General features: G+C 48.4%; 1 long non-coding RNA gene across 1 annotated transcript in view; it reads right to left on the bottom strand.

The window, feature by feature from the left end:
- Positions 1-489: 489 nt before the first annotated feature.
- The window catches only part of LOC109570058 (uncharacterized), a 72947-nt gene continuing 55839 nt past the window's right edge, over positions 490-17597 (bottom strand). The window contains exons 2-4 of the long non-coding RNA XR_002182425.2: positions 7498-7648; positions 1296-1421; positions 490-796 (exon numbers count right to left, since the gene is read on the bottom strand). This is a non-coding gene — a long non-coding RNA (uncharacterized lncRNA). The remainder of the gene's footprint in view (positions 797-1295; positions 1422-7497; positions 7649-17597) is intronic.

Here is a 17597-nt window from a genome sequence, read left to right as displayed (position 1 = left end):
CGGCCCCAGGGCAGCCTTGATCTCTTGGAACTGGCAAAATCTATGTATCTGGATCCCTGAATGACGACATGAAGTCCTTGCCGCCAACGAGGAACATCTGATTTGGACTTTATACATGCAAGATATCAAGCTTTAGAGTGTTAACCAATGTGGTTTTTGGGTTTATCTTTTACAGCAGCTAGCATTGCGTGAATCAAAACTCAAGGCTAGGGGACTTCCCTGGGCAGTCCAGTGGCTAAGATTCTGCATTCTCAATGCAGGGGGCCCAGGTTCGATCCCTGGTCAGGGAACTAGATCCCACATGCTGCAACTAGGAGTTAGCAAGTTGCGACTGAAGATCCTGCATGCCGCAACTAACACCCAGCACCACCAAATAAATACATAAAACTTTTTTTAAAAAAAGCTCAGTGCTAAAGATGAAGCCGTTACTTAGAGGGAAAACCTACATAGGTTTGACTTAAACCACGGTGGCTTTTGAAACACCAAATAAGAAACAACACAACTGTTAGGGAGGACATTCAAATTTTCATATTGTACTCCATCAAACTTACGACACCTTTTTCAACATAATTTTAACGTCTCCGAAATAAGGCCGTTACCAAGTGTGTAGTAACGGGCGGCATCTCAAATCGCAAGCAGCCGGGAGATGGCGGTGATGTAGTGCGTGTGCACGAACTTGGTCACGGTTCCGCATCTTGTCATCCTTGTCCTTAAGCTTTGGGCAGCGTCAGCACCGCAGGTGTTGGTTTAATCTCTACTGACAACGTCTTCAAAAAGACTTCATGCTGATTTGGCACTGAAATGAAAAGTTATTGTGTTTTTTAAAAAGCAAGGAAACAGAGCAGATTGATATACAATAAAAATCTGTGTCTAAATAAGACTTAAAAGAGCTCTTTCGATATGCACGAAATGGAAATTCTAAGTGATAAGAAAGCTTTATGCCATGATTTTGTATTTCTTAGAAATCCATTAGTAATGGTGTGGGTTATAATTGATGGGTGCTTTGGCTCAGATGGTAAAGAACCTGCCTGCAATGAAGAAGACCTGGGTCTGATCCCTAGGTCAGGAAGAACCCCTGGAGTAGAAAATGGCAACCCACTCCAGTATTCTGGCCTGGAGAATTCCATGGACAGAGGAGCCTGGCGGGCTACAGTCCACGGAGTCGCAAAGAGTCGGACGCAGCTGAGTGAATAACGCTTAGATTTGGTGAAATTGTCAGTACGTCACTAATCAGTGTTTTCAACCAAGGAAGGCATCCAGTGTAAATAGCTGGTGATAATAATATAGCAGCTTACCCTTGCCAAGAGCCAAACATGTGCCACGAAGCTCCGTGCTTTCCTCACATCATCTCCTTTAATCTTCATAACAACACGGTGAAGTGGCTACTATTATACATGATCGCAAGTCATCCTAAGTGCTGTCTGGGAAAGAAGCAGGATGCTCAGAGGTGGGGACATAATTCAGATTGGGTGGGGGTGGACAGCGGGGCCTCCCTGAGGAAACAGAGAGACTTGAAACACAGCACTAGGCAGCAGGTACTGAGTGTTCACCCGGCAGCAGGTATGATGCAAGTCTATTGTTTTGACACTTCCTGGTGGGCCCGTGGTTAAGACTCTGTGCTCGCCCTGCAGGGGAGCCGGGTTCAATTCCTGCTCGAGGAATTAGATCCCACAGGCGGCAACTCAGAGTTCACATGTCGCAGCGAGAGATCCCGAGTGCCGCAAATGGAGAACTGGTACAGCCAAATAAATAAAAATAAATTAAAAAGAGAGTTTATTGGGTTAACTCCCTCAGTTCTCACAAAAGGCCAGAGAGTGTTACTTTCAGCTCCATTTCACAGATGAGGAAATCAAGGCAGGGATAGAGAAGTGAAGCGATTTGCTCGTAACTGCAGCTGTTGTTGCTTCAGTCTTTGTGACCCCATGGACTATAACCCACCACACTCCTGTGTCCATAGGATCTCCCAGGCGAGAACACAGAAGTGGGTTGCCATGCCCTCCTCCAGGGGATCTTCCCCATCCAGGGATCGAACCCACGTCTCTTATGTCTCCTGCATTGGCAGGCAGATTCTAAACCTGGGATTTGAACCCCCAGAGCAGTGTGGCTCCAGAGCCCTTGCATCTTACCACTTTCTTATCCTTTCTAGTGATTGAAACAAAGGAGTCATCTCCATTTTACCAAGAAGAGTGGCAGTAAGTGACCTGGTTACATGCACAAGCTTTGGAGCCAGGCTCCCTGAGTTCAAAGCCAGGCTTTACAACTGACTGGCAAGGCATCTGACCTTCCTAAGCCTCAATTTCTTCATTTGTTGTAAAGGTTTAATGAGTTAAGACACATACAGCACTTGGATCGGAGCCAGAATATAGTCAGCCCTCAAAAAAACATTCCATAGGGATTCCCCTAGTAGTCCAGTGGCTGAGACTCCCAAGGCGGGGGCCCGGGTTCGATCCCTGGTCAGGGAACTAGATCCTGCATGCCGCAACAAAAGATCTCACGTGCCACAACTAAGAACAGCACAGACAATTTTTTAAATTACTTAGTATCTTCATAAAATGCTCCCAATAACTCAGAGAACACTGAGCTTCAGAGGTTTAGCAATTTGTCAAAATCCACCCTTTTCAAGAAAGGAATCAGGATTCCAACCCAAGTTTCTTCACTCAGAAGCCCTTGCTCTCTGCGTTACCCCACGGACATGCCTAGCAAGAGTGAGTCAGCGATTCAGACCTTTATCCTGAAGGTTTCCAGGAAAGGAGGTTCCCACTCCCAGCGTGACGCCTTGTGTTAGTATCTCAGATCCCTCTCAATAGTAAGGCTCTCTTGCCAATCTGGATTTCGTCTGTTTCATTTTAAGGTCGTTTCCGTTTTGAGAAGGAGAGAAGGTGGAGACTCACCAGCTGGTTTCTTTCTTTTGCAGCTTTCATACAGGGTACCTCACATTTCCTCATCCACGGAGAGAAAGCAGGGAAGGTTTTAGACTCTGGCACGAAATAGGTGCTCAAAAGAAAAACGTGTTGTGTGGAAAACAGATGGGTGGTGTCAGAGGTGGGGGGTGGGCATGGGAGTCGGGGGCAGGGTGGGCAAAAATGGGGAAAGAAGACCAAAAGGCACAAACTTCCACTCTGAAAATAAATGTCACAGCAGGTAACGTGCAGCGTGTTGACTGCAGTTAATAATACTGTCGTAGGGACTTCCACGGGCTTCCCAGGTGCCTCTAGTGGTGAAGAACCCATCTGCCAGTGCAGGAGACATAAGAGACTCGGGTTCGATCCCTGGGTCAGGAAGATCCCCTGGAGGAGGGCATGGCAGTCCACTCCAGTATCCCTGCCTAGAGAAGCTCATGGACAGAGGAACCCAGTGGGCTACAGTCCACAGGGTCTCAAGAGTCAGACATGAAGGGACTTAGCACAGCACAGGGAATTCCCTGGTCGTCCAGAGATTAGGACTCAGCGCTGTCACTGCTGAGGTTCAATCCCTGATTGAGGAACTAAGACCTCACAAGCCAAATGAGGTGTAGCAAAATATATGTGTGTATGCTGCTAAGTCACTTCAGTCCTGTCCGACTCTGTGTGACCCCACAGATGGCAGCCCACCAGGCTCCCCTGTCCCTGGGATTCTCCAGGCAAGAACACTGGAGTGGGTTGCCATTTCCTTCTCCAATGCATGAAAGTGAAAAGTGAAAGGGAAGTCGCTCAGTTGTGTCCGAACCTCAGCGACCCCATGGACTGCAGCCTACCAGGCTCCTCCATCCGTGGGATTTTCCAGGCAAGAGTACTGGAGAGGGTTGCCATTTCCTTCTCCAATGCATGAAAGTGAAAAGTGAAAGTAAAGTCGCTCAGTCATGCCCGACTCCCAGCGACCCCATGGACTGCAGCCTACCAGGCTCCTCCGTCCATGCGATCTTCCAGGCAAGAGCACTGGAGTGGGTGCCATTGCCTTCTCCATATGCGTGTATATATATACACTAATGTGTTTCCTGAATAACAAATGAGTGAGACAAGAGACGCACATTCTCAAAGGTCCCTCCCGGATCACACAGACCCCGTGCACCCCACCCAGACCACTTTTCTCTCACAGCCATTTCTTAACTCCAGTGTTTCTCAAACAAAGGCGTTACAAAATAGTGCATTCTGGGCACACCGTGGAGCTCAGAATGGTATGTGGTGACACCCTGGGTTTCCCCATTCTTCATTCCTTTGGGCCAGTTTTGACCAAGAGGGTAGAGATAGAGGTGTGTGTGTGTGTGTGTGTGTGTGATGGGGAGGGGTGCTCAGGTTGAGGGTGGGCAGGAGAATGACATGTGACTGGAGCCCTTATTCACATCCTAACAGCCCATCGAGGTCGCAGGTGTTGCAGAAAGAGGAAGGTTGGGAGACCTGTTAAATATGTGCTATCAAGATGGAAGACCTGGGCCTTTGGTTACAAATAATAGAAACCCATCTCAACACACATAAGAAACAAAGAAGGGCATGTATTGTTCACATAACTTGGAATTCCAGGAATGGTGCTGGTTTCAGGTGTGAATCAAGACATTCAAAAAAAGAGACTTCGACTTTTCTTCCTCTTCCTTGCCGCTCTGTTGCTCTTCTCTGTATGTTTGAGGCGCACTCACCTCGGAAGGCAGGCTTTCTCCAGACGATGGCTGCTGTCAACCCTCACCTGACATGCTCCCCCAGCTTGCAGGGCTCTCCAGCCATCATGACTGTATTTACGTTGAGGGCAGTGGGAAAGACTGCCCCCAGGAGCCCTGGGGCAGGGCCTGTTTCCCTTTGTCAAAAAACCAGAAACTTTCTCAGAAGCCTCGGAGCAGACTTCCCTGCAGGTCTTATTGTCAATAGCTGTGTCACACGGATACCCTAGCTGCAAGGGAGTCTGGGAAAGTGGGAAACGGTGCTGTCTTTGGTTTAGACCCATGGCCTGGGGCTGACCACGTGGTCACCCAGAAGAAAACTGGGGTTTCTTAAGCCAGGCAGGAAGGAGACTAGACTGGGTAGGTAACCCAATGATGTCCACTGCAAGGAGGTGTTGTGCTACTGCTGCTAAGTCGAGTCAGTCGTGTCTGACTCTGTGAGACCCCATAGACGGCAGCCCACCAGGCTCCCCTGTCCCTGGGATTCTCCAGGCAAGAACACTGGAGTGGGTTGCCATTTCCTTCTGCAATGCATGAAAGTGAAAAGTGACAGTGAAGTTGCTCAGTCGTGTCTGACTCTTAGCGACCACATGGACTGCAGCCTACCAGACTCCTCCGTCCATGGGATTCTCCAGGCAAGAGTACTGGAGTGGGGTGCCACTGCCTTCTCCAAGGTGTTGTGAGCCAACCTGAATAGATCTCATAAGATGCACAGAGAGGAGAAGTTTAGCAAAAAGCGGTGGAAATGCTAGCTAAACAGAAACAACTTCAGTGTACATCAGAATTGGGGAGGAAGGAGATGAAGGCCACGAGAAGAGGTGAATCAGGGGAGGTGGGCATGGCCAGGGTGGAGAGGATCAGCCAGCTGTGGACAGCACAGCACATTCCTGGAACACACAATTCTTTTTTTTTTTTTTTTTAAGATAATGCAACACCTTTTTTCTTTAAAAAAATTTTTTTTACCTATTTATTTTTGGCTCTGCTGGGTCTTCTTTGTTACATGGGCTTTTCTCTAGTTGCTGCAAATGGGGGTTACTCTCTCGTCACAGTACACAGGCTTCTCATTGCAGTGGCCCTGGGACATGTGGGCTTCAGCACCTGTGGCGGGTGGGCTCAGTAGTTGCGGTTCCTGGGCTCTGGAGCACAGGATGAGTAGTTGTGGTACACGGGCTTAGGTGCTCTGCAGCATGTGGAATCCTCCCCAACCAGAGATGGGACCTGCGTCTCCTGCTTTGGCAATTTGGATTCTTTATCACTGAGCCATCGGGGAAGCCCTACAATTCTTACCTAAGGAGATTCTGTAGAAGTTCAGCAGATACAGAGGATGCTTGGTGAACAAGGAGCCAGGGAGGGATGTCACCCCACAGGCAGTCTGAGTTCTTCCCACTGTGTTCAGTCTCCATTATCTGAGCTCCAAGGTCACCCTAAACTAAAGCAACAAGGATGCAACACCTCTGGGGCACCAAGGAGAAACGCCGTGGAAAATCTTCGGTGGTTCCCTGTCACCACGATCTCAAGCCCCTGGTCCCATTGGTCCTGTCCAGCTTCATCTGTCACTGTCCTCCTCTGTCCTTTGGTTTTGGCTGTGCCACGTAGCATGTGGGGTCTTTAGTTCCCCAACCAGGGACTGAACCCATGCCCCTTGAAGTGGAAACACAGAGTCTTAACCTGTGGCTCTCCGGGGAACCAAGCCCCTGCCTGTATTTTCCTGACGCCAGGATTCCATTCCCACTGTCCTCCTGGCCCTTTCTTGGGTAAGGCCTCGCTGAGGCTCTTTTCTATAAAACAGGAAGCACCTCCCTTGCTAGGTGGTGAGGGAACTATGAAGATGAGATAAACTATGGTAAGCGTTTCGAACCTACCAGTGCTCAGTCCGTGCTAGCTACTATTATTTGTCAGTCCCTGTTTTGAAATCTTGACAAACTTGATATACACCTTATAGTACTTATGGGTTCCTTCCTTGCCGTCTGCCTGCATGAATATGTCAAGAGGGTGAGCCTCGCGAGGCCCAGGGCAGTGTGGGTGGCTGCCCTCTGCATCTGGCTGTCTGTAGCGGTGGGGCAAACACACAGCTGTTCTTGAAGATGACAGCCAGCCGGTCTGACGAGAGGCAGAACGCGTCCGTCCGGGACGTGCTGGAGGGTGCTGGGCTGGGCTGGGCCGAGGGTCAACCTCCAGGGCCCATCCCTCTCGCTGGCCACGGGGCCACACCGGCAAATGGAGCCCACGAGTCTGCAGCAGAGCTCTTAGGAAAGTCAGACGAATTTGCCCACTGACAATGTGTGGTTCAGGCGTGCTGCCAGGAAGGTCTCCCCGGGAAGGCAGGAACCGACCAGTGTGAGGAGGGGAGGCCTGAGTGCCCCTCGCCTCCCTTCACAGCCCATCGGCAGTGACTCAGCAGGAAGCCAGCCAAGGCCCGAGTCACTCGCTCCCCTCCCACCACACCCAGGGTTTTCCTCCAGGGCTGGGAAGGCTGCTTATAGCTGGAGGTGTAAATCCTCCATACCTGGGTCTAATTTCTTCAGCTTAGCATTTACAGGCACAACATCTCGAGTTAGGCCGCTTGGGTTAGAAGCCTGGTTCTACCTCTTATGAACCCACAGGAGCTTTCTTAGGCTCTCCCGCCACAGTCTGCCCATCTGCAAGTGGGAACAATGACAGCACCTCCCTCACGGAAGAGAAGTGACTCAGAGCTGGGCATGGTGTGCCCACGGGGCGCCTCTAACCCTCTGCCCTTGCTTTTTCCTGCCTAGGTCTTCGCTCCAAAGGCAGCTCCCACACTAAATCAAGATCTTCACTAAATATTCATTTTCTCAGTGCAGCCCACAATGGCCACCCCATCTAACCCGTCCTCTTCCAATACTTCTTACCTTCTTTCCCAACTTTTCTCCATGGTGCTTATCGCCATCTAATACAATGATGTATCTTCTCTATTGTCTGTCTCCCTCCACCCACACTGGGATTCAAGTTCCATTTTTGTCTGTTTTCTTCGCTGCTGTATTCCCGAGACCTAGAAAAGTGCTAACACAGAGCAGCTCTCAATAAACATGTGGAACGAGTGGAAATAGATGCCAACTTATTCACTATTATTTATCACCAACTATCATTGTCATCAATGAAGATCACCCGTAAAGACTGGCATTATTCTCATTCTGATGAGAATGAGAGAAAAGCTCAGAGTTTAAAACTATACTAAATTCTGCAAATCTGCCTTTGGTTTGTTTCTACTTGAATTAATAGACTCTCAGAACTTAGAGACATCCACTGTTCGGGTGGAAAATTCTGTTAGCCACAGGGCTGGGCAGATAGCCAGTCATGTAAATACATAAATCTGATGTGGCCAATAAGGAGTGGTGAGAACCCCGGAAGCTGGGAATGGGATCCTCACCTAAAGGCATTTAAATTCAAATTTTAAAATAGCCTCTACTAACCAAACACGAAGATCCCCTGGAGAAGGAAATGGCAATCCACTCCAGTAGTTTTGCCTGCGAAATCCCATGGACAGAGGAGCCTGGCAAGGCTACAGTTCACGGGGTCACAAAGAGTCAGACACGACTGAGCAACTAACAACCAAACACATGTCTAAACTGCATTTCCCTGATTCCAGACTCTAACTGGAAATTTATCTCATCACCCACTAGATCATCCTGATCTCAAACTCTCCAAATATTGACATGACCCAGAGCACCTCCTTCTCCCACCTCCCTGACGTCAAGACTCCAGGTGGGCTGCACAAGTCTAACCGTCAGCTCCGATCTTTTTCTTTTTTAAACTGTATTTATTTATTTCTCTTTGGCTGCACAGGCTCTTCCGTGCTGCATGCAGGCTCTTCTCTGGTTGCTGTGAGTGAGGACTACCCTCTAGTGTGGTGTGCGGGCCTCTCCTCAAGGTGGTTTTTCTTGCTGCCGGCCAGGGGGCCCTAGGGCACTCAGGCTTCAGGAGCGGCAGCTCGGGGGCTCGAGAGTTTGGGCTCCCTAGTTGCAGCGCACAGGCTTAGAGGTTCTGAGGCACGTGGGGTGGGATCTTCCCCGACCTGGGAACAGAACTAGCATCCCTTGCATTGGCAGGTAGATCCTTTTTTGTTTTGTTTTTGATCAGAGGATAATGGCTTTACAATGTTGTATTGGTTTCTGCCATCAACCATCAACATGAATCAGCCACAGGTGTACATGTGTCCCCTCCCTCTGGACGCTCCCTCCCACCTCCCATCCCTTCCCACCCCTCTCGGTTGTCACAGAGCACCGGGCTGTTGAGCTCCCGGTATTACACAGCAAGGTCCCCTTAACCGTCCACTGTACCTACGGACATGTACACATTATGGAAATGCACACATTTCCGTGCTGCTCTCTCAGTCCCTCCCACCCTCTCCTGCCCCCGCTGTGTCCAGAGGTCTGTCCTTTAGGTCTGAGTCTCTATTTGCAGGTGGGTTCTTCACCAGCGGACCACCGGGGAAGTCCCCGCCAGCTCCAATCTTAGCTATCCTATTTTGAGCTGCTTTGCTGCCCTTTTAACTCTCCCAGAGTTCAGCTGGGGGCAACTCACCAGTAAATTCCCAAAGCCGAGCAGAGCTTCAGTGAATTAATGAATGACTGGATGACTCAAACCAGTCGCATGGGTCGAGGCAGCTTCCTCGTCCCCATTATTCAGCCTGCAAAGACCTCCCACAGAGGCACCTAACCCGCCGTTGGGATCTCTCTCTGGGAAGACTTTCCCCCTCACTCCTTCTCCAGGGTAAAGGGTGGTTAAAAAGACACAGATTCACATCGTGAAAGAGAACTCAATACTCTCCACTCCATCTGTGTAGAGACTGGGGCGACCCCACCTTCTCCCTGAGGACAGTGGGCGGGGACTTGCCTCGCATTTGTATAAAGCCCCATCCTGGTGAAATTCCCAGAGAGAGACTCCTCCCAAAGTTCGGGGCATTTACTCCTAGTAACGGAGACGGAACCTCCCCTCCCCGGCCAGTCCCCCCACCCAACACCCCCCCAACCCTGTGGCATTTTCTTGTTAAAGTGGAAGAAGGAATTAAGCCCCTCTGTACACATACACATTCACATACCCAGTGTAAAACTGGGAAACGGAGCTTAGACAGACTAGAGTTCTGACCTTCACTGGCTATGTGACCTTGACGTTCCCTGAGCCTCTGCCTTCTCGTCTGTGAACCAGGAAGAAAATGACCTGACTGGATGCGGGGAAAATGACACGTAAGCCTGCCTCCTCCCCCAAGCTTTAACCCACCCCCACACTCTGACCAGACGTGAGTGGTCCTTCTCCCAGCTCCCCCCATGTACACTCCAGCCCCCTCCCACATATACACCCCAGCTCCCCAGCCCTGACGCAGACTCATTAACTGTTACAGCCATAGTGTTGGTCGCTCAGTCGTGTCTGACTCTTTGTGACCCCATGGACTGTAGCCCACCAGGCTCTTCTATCCGTGGAATTATCCAGGCAGAATACTAGAGTGGGTTGCCATTCTCTTCTCCAGAGGCTCTTCTTGACCCATTGATTGAACCCTGGTCTCCTGCATTACAAGCAGATTCTTTACTGTCTGAGCTACAGGGAAGTCCCCAAAGCTTTGGAGATCCTTGGCATGGGGGATAACCTGGGTAGAGCTACAAGAACTATTTATTTTGGAGGAAGAACAGGTCAGGCTTGGTGTCTGAAGTAAGAGCAGCAGCAGTCGTGCAGGTGTTCAGCCTTTGAGGCCCCGTGTCCCAGGCAAGAATACCGGAGTGGGTTGCCATTCCCTTCTCTAGGGGGTTTTCCTGACCCCGGGGTTGAACCTGGGTCTCCTGCATTGCAGGCAGACTCTTTACCATCTGAGCCACCCGGGAAACTGTTAGCTATTAACTATTACTGTTATTTAGGCTCAACCCGTGAATGAGAATGTGGAACCGAGACAACCAGCCCACAGTCAGCTGGCAGTGCCCGCCACCACCCTGCCTCTCAAAGCAAAGCACTTTGAAGAGCAGGTGCAATGTGACAGGTGCCAGTCTATGCATCATAAGAGAAAGCATGGCTATCTTTGAGCATCAGCCCACCAGCTCCCTGCTACTCCTGGTTACTGGCCCCAGACCTCCACCCACCCCGCCCATTCCTCTGTAGGCATCATTTCAGTGGAAGTCTTAAAGGATCACCGCTCTCCAGTCCTGACAGCTCTTCCTCTCTCTCTGTCATTGACACTACACCGTTTCGCCTCTAAGGCCTTAAGGGGCACGGAGGGAATTGAAAACATGTAGAAGTCCCAAGGCTGCCTTAGTCTATGAGCTTTGCCACTAAGCTGCCTTGTAAACCTCAGAGAAGTAACTTCTTTTCTCTAAACTGTTGGTTTCTGATCTGCAAAGACAGGAAACCAACATCCATTCATGGCTACCAGGTGCTTAGGCGCACGTTCGTATTGTTAACTTGTTTGATCTGCAAAATGAAGGGGTTGGGCTATATCATTTCTGAATTGCTTCTGGGAAAGGTTTCAGAAGTTGCTTTCAAAACCACTGCAGCCCTCAGTCCAGGGAAGGGGCTGTGACCTCGCAGAGAGAGCACGGGGCACACACCCAGGCTGGCCTGTGTTTAAACCTCTGGCCTGTCCTTTCTCAGCTATGCCGACACTCAGCAAGTGTCGAACCTCAGTTTCCTCATCTACAAAATGGGAATGATAACGTTCCCTCCTAGGGCTGCCTGGAGGAGCGGGTGGGAGCCAAGCACTGCACTTCAGACACAACGGGGTTGCAAAGAGTCAGGCGCTGCTGAGCACACACAGCGCTGCAGTGTGGGCTCCTGCCTGCTTGCGGAACTACCTAAAGATTTGAGGATGTCTTCATGCAAATCATTTCTGCTAACCCCCGAAGGTTTCTGCTTGGGTTTGGTTTGTGAGAAGGAAGCAGAAAGTTGCATCTGATGGTCTAAAAGAATGCTGATGACAAAGGTTTCATTTCTGCAGCCCGTGCCCCGGGCCAGTGTCAGAGGGCCATTGCCACAGACCTGAGCAAAGTCAGCCTTTCCCTGGAGACTCTGCTGCCCAAGAACAAATATACTTCTTTCCACAAAAAAATTTTTATTTCAATTTTAAAAGTCCCCCACCCCCCGCACTGTGCTGGGTGCAGTCCGGGATCTGGGTCACTTTCTCTGAGGGACCCTCTTTGACCCCCTCCTCTGTGTGTAATTCTAGCCCCTCTTCCCACCTCTGGCCACTTGCCGTTCCCCCTTCTGCTCTGCTCTTCTCCACAGCATTGATCACCACACAGCAAGCACACCCACACTGGCAGTTGCCTGGAACGTAGGCACTGTGGGGATTAGGGCTTGCAAGCGTTGTGTTCACTGCAGGGTCTCCACTGCTGAGAACAGACCCTGCACTAGCTGGCACTAAGCAAGATGTGCTGGGAGAAAGAATCTGAACCTGAGTTAAAGTCAAGCTGGCAGTCATGGCCAGATAATAATAACACCCACTCCAGTGTTCTTGCCTAGAAAATCCCATGGACAGAAGAGCCTGGTGGGCTATAGTCCCTAGGGTCGCAAAGAGTCAGACATGACCGAAGTGACTTAGCAAAACTAAAATATCACATGAGCCCCTCACTTCACAATTTGCAAAGCCCTTGCACAGGATCCGTTTCATCCTGTTCATCTGATCTGCATATTCTAGGTGAGGGACCTTGGCATAGACATGACGGGTCTCTGGAAGACAAAGCAAGCTCTCCTGGTCTCCTGGCCTTGAACGAGTCACTTCCCTTCTCTAAGCTCATTTTTCCTTATAGGTGAAAATGACAAGATGTGAACTGGGTCCTTTCTGGGGCTCAGACTTTTAAATTCTTAAATCCTATGACCTGACTGTTAACCTTTTAAATGATGCTATCCATAATTGCAGAATCAGAAGAAATTGATGTGTCTGTCCATCTGATTCCATTTCCAGTCTTCTTCCAGACCTCACACCACTGGGGGATGCTCCAGGGTGGGTCTTCTGAGACAAACAAAAGCACACAGTAAATTCTATACAATGAGTCCTGGTAATTATTTGTGTTATATGGTCAAGGCAATTCGTTTAGTTTAAAAAAAAAAAAAAAAGACCGTAATTGGCTGGGTTTGCACTAGTCTCCTAACTCAGTCATCTCCAGGCTCTCCTCTCCAACCACCTTACATGGATTGCAGCCCGCCAGGCTCCTCTGTCCCTGGAATTTTCTGGGCAAGAATACTGGGTTGCCATTTCCTCCTCCAAGGGATCTTCGCAATCCAGGGATTGAACCCGTGTCTCCTACGTCTGCTGCACTGCAGGGCCCCCCGGGTAGACCATCTTACACGCTGCTTGTAGACTACATGAGTAAACCCTGCTTTTAGGAAATCAAAACCCTTCAGTGCCTCCCCGCTACTCACAGCACACGCATAGAAGGGTCAGTCTATCACTCAAGACGCTCCTCAATCTCATCCTGACCCTTTCAAACAGACCTCTCCACCCCACCCTGCTTCACTGCACAAGAATTCTCTGCTTCAATCAATTCAACTCATTCATTCATTCAATAGCTATGTTTTACATTCCTACATGTGTCTGGTACTCACTACTCTAGGTGCTGCTGTGCTGAACAAGAATACATTGTAGAAAGACGGGGAAAGGGGACAAGAGACAAGTAAACAAGTTAACAGGAGTATTTCAGATAAGGATAATGTTCCTGATGCTTTGATAATAATAGCGCCAACAGGGCAGGATGCAGTGATAGGCGGTGGGACCCCCTTCCATCCTGTCATCAGGAAGGGCTCCCTGTGGGGCCACATTTAGGGAAGGCTTGAGGGACACGGAAAACAGACTGGCTCCAAATAGGAAAAGGAGTTCGTCAAGGCTGTATATTGTCACCCTGCTTATTTAACTTCTATGCAGAGTACATCACGAGAAACTCTGGGCTGGAAGAAGCACAAGCTGGAATCAGGATTGCCAGGAGAAATATCAATAACCTCAGATATGCAGATGACACCACCCTTATGGCAGAAAGTGAAGAGGAACTCAAAAGCCTCTTGATGAAAGTGAAAGAGGAGAGTGAAAAAGTTGGCTTAAAGCTCAACATTCAGAAAACAAAGATCATGGCATCTGGTCTCATCACTTCATGGGACATAGATGGGGAAACAGTGTCAGACTTCATTTTGAGGGGCTCCAAAATCACTGCAGATGGTGACTGCAGCCATGAAATTAAAAGACGCTTACTCCTTGGAAGGAAAGTTATGACCAACCTAGGTAGCATATTGAAAAGCAGAGACATTACTTTAACAACAAAGATCTGTCTAGTCAAGGCTATGGTTTTTCCAGTGGTCATGTATGGATGTGAGAGTTGGACTGTGAAGAAAGCTGAGTGCAGAATTGATGCTTTTGAACTGTGGTGTTGGAGAAGACTCTTGAGAGTCCCTTGGACTGCAAGGAGATCCAACCAGTCCATCCTAAAGGAGATCAGTCCTGGGTGTTCATTGGAAGGACTGATGTTGAAGCTGAAACTCCAATACTTTGGCCACCTGATGTGAAGAGTTGACTCACTGGAAAACACCCTGATGCTGGGTGGGATTGGGGGCAGGAGGAGAAGGGGACGACAGAGGATGATATGGCTGGATGGCATCACCGACTCAATGGACACGAGTTTGGGTGAACTCTAGGAGTTGGTGATGGACAGGGAGGCCTGGCGTGCTTCGATTCATGGGGTTGCAAAGAGTCGGACACTGAGTGACTGAACTGAACTGAACTGGACTGAGGGAGAAGAAAAGGACAGCCACGTGGAGACCTGTGAAGACTGTTCCAGGCAAAAGTGAGAACAAGTGCAAAGGCCCTACGGGTGGCAACAAACTTTACGTGTGCTCAGGGTGGAACAAAGGCCAGTATGGCTAAAGTAACCTGAGGCCAGGAGGAGGTTAGCAGGAGATGAGGTCAGAGAGGGAGGCAGGGGCCCTTTCAAGTAGAGCCTGGTGAGACCTTTGGATTTTATTCTGAGTGCATGGGAAGCTGCTAGAAGATGTCCATAGGAGAGTGACGTGATTGCTGCATGACTGGCTGTAGTGTGGCATGTGAGTTGTGGATAGTACAAGAGAAGAAGCAAGCGGACCAGCTCAGAGGCTTTTGAAAAGTCAAGGTGAGGGGTGATGGAGCCTGAGCCAGGGCAAGCCAGTGCAGATGGAGCGAAGTTGCGGGACCACAGATGTTTCTGGATGTAGAACTAACACCATCCATCTAAACCCATCTAATGACAGATTCATTAGAGGGGACATTGGACTCTCCAGGTGGCGCTAGTGGTAAAGAACCTGCCTGCCAATGCAGGAGACATAAGAGATGAGGATTGGTTCAATCCCTGGGTCGGAAGATCCTCTGGAGGAGGGCATGGCAACCCACTCCATTATTCTTGCCTGGAGAATCCACATGGACAGAGGAGCCCGGAAGGGCTACAGTCCACGGGGTCACAAAGAGTCGGACACCACTGAAACGACTTAGTGTGCAGGGTAGCAGAGACAGGAGCCAACATATTAGACTCACACCTTCCCAGCAAGACTGTGTGCATCCCCTACATTTTCTCTCCGCCACCACTCTCTGCTTTCTCTTCACCATCTCTAAAACCACTCATTCCCACATGCCACTGACGCTCCACTATTTCAATGGCACCTTCCTTTTCTGCTTTCTTCAGTCCTAGGACTCTTTCCTCACTAGATCTCTGGTTCCGTGTGTGTGTGTGTGTGTATCTGTCAGTAGAAGCTGAGATCAATTCCTCTTCTGATGGCTGTGTTCTCCTTCCCCTATGAGTTCTCCTACCCCTTCAAGGGTAGGGTGGGTACACCAGCAAAACTGGAGCACAGAATATGCCACGTTAGCTACAAGCACAGCCCTTCAGTGGCGCCATCCGTCAGGGAAGTTACTGACTTCTCTGAGCCTCAGCTACATAGCTGGAGGGAAAAAAGAAAGAGATGGGGTGGAGGTGTGGCTGAATAAATAGTGCATGTGAAGTGCTCACTAGCTACCACGCCTGGCAGAGAGTAAGCCTTCCATAAATCATAGCTGTGGCTATTATTTGCAAGGCACTTGGGCTACTGGTGGCTATGACTTTGGGCAAGTTTCTTCCCCTCTTCGAGTCTCAGTTTATGCATCTGTAAAATGGGATGCAGATAGATTTAGCTCTAAGATTCTCGGTGCCTCTATTTGGAAACACTTGAGAATCCACTTGAAGTAATGTCCAAAACCCATGGTACGTGATTTATTCTTCATAATGTTGCACCGCCCTCTATTGGAGGTACTCTGCCAGCATACTTGCTGGAACCTGAAATCAGCAGATGCTTAAACAGAAGCCCAGAACTCCTTCGCTTCGCCTTTATTCTGACAACTGCCTCTTCTTAAGGAAGATCTCTTTCCCTATAGCTGTGGATTATTTTTAAAACAACAAAAAATGGTTTCTTTGCATTTTTAAATTCTGTCCCTACTCTCTTCCATTTTTAGGACTTTGTAAAAGTTTTAGGGTTTAAACAAAATGTATCTATTTTAAGGTAATACCAGAGTTACAAAAAAGTTGGAAGGATAACACAAGAAATACACTATGTCTTCACCCAGATTCCCCAGATATTTACAACTGATCACATTGGTCTTATTATTTTCTCTCTCTTTGCACACGCACACACATGTACACACACACATATATGTAATACATACATATTATTTCTGAATCATTTGAGCTTAAACTACAGACAAGATAAGCCCTTTTATCCCTAAATACTTTATTGATGATCATGTGATAGTATAAAATCTTCAGACTTTGTTCAGATTTCTCATTATCTCAACAGAATCCTTGCTAAGTCGCTTCAGTCGTGTCCGACTCTGTGCAATCCCATAGACAGCAGCCCACCAGGCTCCCCTGTCCCTGGGATTCTCCAGGCAAGAACACTGGAGTGGCTTGCCATTTCCTTCTCCAATGCAGGAAAGTGAAAAGTGAAAGTGAAGTCACTCAGTTGTGTCCGACTCTTCGAGACCCCATGGACTGCAGCCTACCAGGCTCCTCCATCCATGGGATTTTCCAGGCAAGAGTACTGGAGTGGGGTGCCATTGCCTTCTCCACAACAGTTTCCTTAGAGCAGAACAAAACCTTGCATCCCATTTTACCTTTGGTTGTGCTGTCTATAGTTTTATTTACTCCGGAATAGTTTCAAAATTTTTCTTCCTCTCTCAAGACATTGACATTTTTGAAGACCACAGGCTGGGTATTTTGTAGAACATTCCTCTATCTGGTTCTGTCAAATGTTTCCTAACAATTAAATTCAGGTTATGCATTTTTGGCAATAACATCACGAAAGTTTGGGGTAGTTTTGAGTTTTAAAAATAAAAAATCAATACGTTTAGGAAGGATATGCAATAATGATATATTAGAAATTATTATAATCGTGTATTTATTTATCTGCATAAACAATCACTTGAGCTCTTTTGAAAAGTACCAAGCCCCACCCCTAAACATGTTTATTATATTGGGGTATTGCTTGCATACTATACTATAGAAGTTTCTAGAAAACTCTCCAGGTGCTTCTAATGGGGAATCAGGATTGAGTCATTGATTTCTACTCTGCTAACTCAAAAAAGAATATTAGACAAATTACAGAGATCCGTATAAATACTATAAGATAAGATAGATTGAAAGAAAGGAAGGACTCTCAACAGGAGAAGGATCTACATGAAGTCTCATGGGCTCACTTTGAATGGCCTATAAATTTCTTCCAACAAACAACATGAAGATAATGAAGTAATGTTACAGACTGAGACCCAAATTTTTTTTTTTTTTTGGCCATTGCAAGGCAGGTGGAATCCAGTTCCCCTCTGCAAGGATCAAATGGGCACCCCCTGCCTTGGAAGGGCATAGTCTTAACCACTGTACTACTAGAGGAGTCCTGACTGAGACCCAATTTTTAAATGATATATAGAAGGGTTCCCTGGTGTCCAGTGGTTAAGAATCTGTCTTACAATACAAGGGATACCTGTTCGATC

This window comes from Bos indicus, chromosome 15 (assembly GCF_029378745.1).
Source record: "Bos indicus isolate NIAB-ARS_2022 breed Sahiwal x Tharparkar chromosome 15, NIAB-ARS_B.indTharparkar_mat_pri_1.0, whole genome shotgun sequence".
Taxonomy (NCBI): Eukaryota; Metazoa; Chordata; class Mammalia; order Artiodactyla; family Bovidae; genus Bos; species Bos indicus.
Note: the sequence above shows the minus strand (reverse complement) of the source record. Positions and strands in the feature narration are given on the sequence as shown.